Genomic DNA, 6,000 nt, shown 5'->3' with positions numbered 1-6,000 from the left:
AAAGTCTTATTAGTTCGCTCGGTCTGGCCATTTGTCTGAGGATGAAATGCAGAAGAAAAAGACAAATCAATGCCCAGCCTAGCACAAAAGGCCCGCCAAAACCTAGAAACAAACTGGGAACCTCTGTCGGACACAATATTCTCCGGAATACCATGCAGACGAACCACATGCTGAAAAAACAACGGAACCAAATCTGAAGAGGAAGACAATTTAGGCAAAGGCACCAAATGAACCATGTTAGAGAACCGGTCACAAACAACCCAGATAACAGACATTTTCTGGGAGACCGGAAGATCAGAAATAAAATCCATTGAAATATGCTTCCAGGGCCTCTCAGGGACAGGCAATGGCAAAAGCAACCCACTAGCACGGGAACAACAAGGCTTGGCCCGCGCACAAGTCCCACAGGACTGCACAAAAGAACGCACATCACGCGACAATGAAGGTCACCAAAAGGACCTACCAACCAAATCTCTGGTACCAAAAATGCCAGGATGACCAGCCAACATGGAACAGTGAACCTCAGAAATCACTCTACTAGTCCATCTGTCAGGAATAAACAGTTTCCTCACAGGACAGCGGTCAGGTTTGTCAGCCTGAAATTCCTGAAGAACCCGTCGTATATCAGGGGAAATGGCAGAAAGGACCACCCCCTTTTTCAGAATACCGACCGGCTCCAAGACTTCAGGAGAATCAGGCAAAAAACTCCTTGAGAGGGCATCAGCCTTAATATTCTTAGAACCCGGAAGGTACGAGACCACAAAATCAAAGTGGGAAAAAAAAAGACCATCGAGCCTGTCTAGGATTCAGCCGTTTAGCAGACTCGAGGTAAATCAAATTCTTATGATCGGTCAAGACCACAATACGGTGCTTAGCTCCCTCAAGCCAATGTCGCCACTCCTCAAACTCCCACTTCATAGCCAACAAATCCCGATTGCCGACATCATAATTGCATTCAGCAGGCGAAAACTTACGGGAAAAGAAGGCACACGGTTTCATTAAGGAACCAACAGGATCCCTCTGAGACAAAACGGCCCCTGCCCCAATCTCAGAAGCGTCAACCTCAACCTGAAACGGAAGAGAAACATCCGGTTGGCGCAACACCGGAGCAGAAGTAAATTGACGTTAAAGCTCCTGAAAGGCAGAGACAGCCGCAGAGGACCAATTCGCCACATCAGCGCCTTTCTTCGTCAAATCGGTCAAGGGTTTAACCACGCTGGAAAAATTAGCAATGAAACGGCGATAAAAATTTGCAAAACCCAAAAATTCTGAAGGCTTTTCATGGATGTGGGCTGAATCCAATCATGAATGGCCTGAACCTTAACCGGATCCATCTCTATAGACGAGGGAGAAAAAATAAAGCCCAAAAAAGAAACCTTCTGCACCCCAAAGAGACACTTAGACCCTTTCACAAACAAAGCATTGTCACGAAGGATCTGAAATACCATCCTGACCTGTTGCACATGAGACTCCCAATCATCAGAAAAAATCAAAATATCGTCCAAATATACAATCAAGAATTTATCAAGATAAGTCCGGAAGATATCATGCATGAAGGACTGAAAAACATATGGAGCATTAGAGAGTCCGAATGGCATCACAAGGTATTCAAAATGGCCTTCGGGCGTGTTAAACGCAGTTTTCCATTCATCACCCTGCTTAATACGAACAAGATTATATGCCCCTCGAAGGTCAATCTTCGTAAACCAACTAGGTCCCTTAATCCTAGCAAACAAATCGGAAAGCAAAGGTAAAGGGTATTGAAACTTGACCGTGATCTTATTCAAGAGGCGATAATCTATACAGGGTCTCAAGGAACCATCTTTTTTAGCAACAAAAAAGAACCCCGCTCCCAACGGTGAAGAAGATGGTCGAATATGCCCTTTCTCCAAAGACTCCTTAATATAGCTCCGCATGGCGGTAAGTTCAGGCACAGACAGGTTGAAAAGTCGACCCTTAGGAAACTTACAGCCTGGAATCAAGTCAATAGCACAATCGCAGTCCTTGTGCGGTGGAAGGAAACTGGACTTGGGCTCATCGAATACATCCTGAAAATCAGACAAAAACTCTGGAATTTCAGAAGAGGAAGAAGAGGAGATTTACATCAAAGGAACATCATTATGAACCCCCTGATAACCCCAACTAGTCACAGACATGGACTTCCAATCCAACACAGGGTTATGTACCTGCAGCCACGGAAAACCCAGCACGATAGCATCATGCAAATTATGCAACACCAGAAATCGACAATCTTCCTGATGGGCTGGCGCCATGCGCATGGTCACCTGTGTCCAAAACTGGGGCTTATTTTTAGCCAAGAGTGTAGCATCAATGCCCCTTAAAGGAATAGGGTTTTGCAAAGGCTGCAAGGGAAAACCACAATGCTTGGCAAACTCAAAAGTCCATTAAATTCAAGGCGGCGCCTGAATCCACAAACGCCATGACAGAAAATGATGACAATGAGCAGATCAAGGACACAGATAACAAAAATTTAGGTTGTACAGTACTGATGGTAATTGAACTGGCGATCCTCTTTGTCCGCTTAGGGCAGACAGAAATGACATGAGAAGCGTCACCACAATAATAACACAACCTATTTTGACGTCTGAAACCTTGTCGTTCCGTTCTAGACAGAATTCTATCACACTGCATAGGCTCAGGAATTTGCTCTGAGGATAACGCCACAGCACGCACGGTTCTGCGCTCCTGCAAGCGCCGGTGAATCTGAATGGCCAGAGACATAGAATCACTCAGACCGGAAGGTGTGGGAAACCCCACCATAACATCTTTAACGGATTCAGAAAGCCCCCTTCTGAAAATTGCCGCCAAAGCATCATTATTCCATTTAGTCAACACAGACAATTTTCTGAATTTCTGACAATACAATTCTGCCGCCTCTTGACCCTGAGACAGGGCCAACAAGGTCTTCTCAGCTTGATCCACAGAATAAGGTTCATCATATAATAATCCCAAAGCCTGAAAAAAGGAGTCAATATTAAGCAAAGCCGGATTCCCAGATTCCAGGGAAAACGCCCAATCCTGCGGGTCGCCACGCAGCAGGGAGATTACGATTTTTACCTGCTGAATGGAATCACCAGAGGATCGAGGTCTCAGAGCAAAAAACAGTTTACAGTTGTTTTTAAAACTCAAAAATTTGGACCTGTCACCAGAAAACAAATCAGGAGTAGGAATCTTCGGTTCTAAAGCAGGAGTCTGAACAATATAATCAGAAATACCCTGCACCCTAGCAGCAAGCTGATCTACACGAGAAGCTAATTCCTGAACATTCATGCTTGCACCAGGCTCCTCAGCCACCCAGATATTAAGAGGGAACAGAATACAAAACAGACTGGAGAAAAAAAATGGCTCAAGACCTTTCTTCCCTTCTTCTGAGATGCATTTAACTCATTGTGGGCCAGTTGTACTGTTATGATCCGGTGACCTTGGAGCAGCATGAGAACTTTCACTGGAGAAGGAGGTCACTATACTGACCGCAATCCTGAACTTAACATCGCAACTAGAAGTAGCCGTGGAGTGTACCTAACAATCCTAGACACCTTGTCACAGCCGGAGGACTAAATACCCCTAAAGATGGAAATAGGAATACTATCTTGCCTCAGAGCAGATCCCCAAAGGATAGACAGCCCCCCACAAATATTGGCGGTGAGTCGGAGAGGAAAAAACATACACAGGCAGAAAAACAGGATTTAGCACAGGAGGCCACTCTAGCTAAATAGGACAGGATAGGACAGAGTTCTGTGTGGTCAGTATTAAAACCTTTCAAAAATATCCGCAGCAGAATATACAAAAACTTCCTACATCTAACTAAAGATGTAGGAGCGTATATCTGCAACTCCAGCGAATCCTACAATCAGAGCAGGAATACAAACAAAAACAAGCACACAGCAGTGTGCCACAGACACCAAAAAACAAACACTTATCTTTGCTGAATTTGGCAGCTAGCAGGAGAAGTCAGAAAGTGAACCAACACTTCACTAGGAACATTGACAACTGGCAAGGGCTAATGAATCCTGCACACCTAAATATCCCAGTCAGAATAGTAATCAGCAGATACACCTGGCCAGGACTGCGACTCAGAGACAACTGCATTCCCACCTACAACCACTGGAGGGAACCCAAGAGCAGAATTCACAACAGACCTCATGGGTACCCGGAGAAGGCGTTGACCAATCAGGGGCCAGCATTTGAAGCGGAGGTGTTCCGGGAGTTCTGCAATTTGTACGGGTGTAAGAAGATCAGAACCACGCCGTACCATCCACAGACCAATGGGATGTGTGAGAAGGTGAACTAAGTGGTGATTGACTTACTGAAGACCTTACCTGTAGAGGAGCCGAACTTGTGGCCCACAGTTACCAGACTTGGCAGATATGTACAACCACATCCCGGTGAATTCCACCAACTGCACCCCAGCATACCTGATGCGAGGAAGGTCTAGCAAGTTACCCATCGATCTGGACATGGAGGTCCTGACCCCCGAAGATATATCGCCAGATGCGGATTGGGATACCGAGAGGCAGCAAAGGTACCGCAAAGTACAGGAATGTGTAGAAAGGAATCTCGCTCAAGCCAGACAAAAGCAAGAGAGGGACTACAACCAGTATGCTCCCGCGGCTCCATTGTCACCCGGTGAGCAGGTACTCAAACGAAAGAGGAGACTAGACTACACAAGCTTGATGATCAATGGGAAGCGGAACCGTATACCATTCTGTCCTCAGATTTCGACAATACGAAGGTCTGTCTCATCAGTAAAGACGGAGGGGAGACCTCAACGGTCATATCCAGAGACCACCTGAAAATATGCCCTGATAAGCTGAAAGATGGGGAAACAGATCCCAGGACTTCTCCGCCCGTGGAAGAGGAGAAGATGATACACACTGTTCTTGGCGATTTTCCCCAGTCCTGGACTCAAATAAATCAGGCCATTGTGGTACCTGTCTTAACGTTTCGTCAACCGAGAGCGCCAGAACTAAATGCGGTGCCAGGGCATCCGGACCCACAAGCGCAGCCGACCCCATCATAAGATGCGATGCCAACGGTCGAACCAGCGGGCCCTCCCTCTGCCATCGGTGAATCTGCCATGCACACCACTAGTAGTGGCAGCACTGAGAACTCCAGCATGCCAGTGCTGCCCAGACTCACTAGAACTGTAGCTAGAAGACAGTGCACTACACCAGCGATAGCAAGCGTAGCGGACCCGGTGAGGCCAATAGCCACCCTTGCGCTGCGAAGGTCTACGCGTAGCACCCAGACTCCACTTCGCTATAAAACGTGGAGATAATAACGATATTTGCTATTTGGTTGAAAATGCTTGTGTAAATATCTATGTTATAGGTTTAAAAATGGACAATGGCGTGATGGACAGTGAATCAATCCAAAACTTTCACAAGGGCCCCTTTGTTTACCCGGGGTCCCTGCTGTTCTATGGCTGCACCTACTGAACTGGGAGTCATGGACTGTGCATGACCAATCTTTTGCAACGTACAAGCGTCCTTACCTTCCATAACGGAAAGCTCTGTTATATTTACTTGTTCATAGTATGTAAAAATTTTGTGTGTTTTCTATTAACATGTATTGTTATTCTACTTTTCCCAGACCGGGAGTACTGGATTTAACCGGGGGGAGTGCAGCGCCCCAGAGTCCTGGTCGTTGCAGTAATGTCACTCTGCCACTAAGGGGAGCGATGTTATGTCTGATTGCACTAAAGGAGTTCACCTGACCAGGTATCACAGTCACACACTACACTTCACACTCCGGCCACCAGGGGGAGCAAAAGGCACTATGTACTAGGCCACTCCTCACACTGGCAAAACTGGGGGTTGGATAGGAAGTTAGGTCAGAACGCAGCCTGGGAGAGCTCCAGGCAGGACCTGTTAGAACTGGGAACCTGGCAGGTACCTAGCAGAAAGGACAAATTGTTACAGGACCGCGCCTGCACTACCTTGTGGCGGTATCTCAAGGAAGGACACGAAGAGAAGGATA

The sequence above is a fragment of the Ranitomeya imitator genome, chromosome 2 (genome assembly GCF_032444005.1).
Source record: "Ranitomeya imitator isolate aRanImi1 chromosome 2, aRanImi1.pri, whole genome shotgun sequence".
Lineage (NCBI taxonomy): Eukaryota > Metazoa > Chordata > Amphibia > Anura > Dendrobatidae > Ranitomeya > Ranitomeya imitator.
This window is presented reverse-complemented; position numbering follows the sequence as displayed.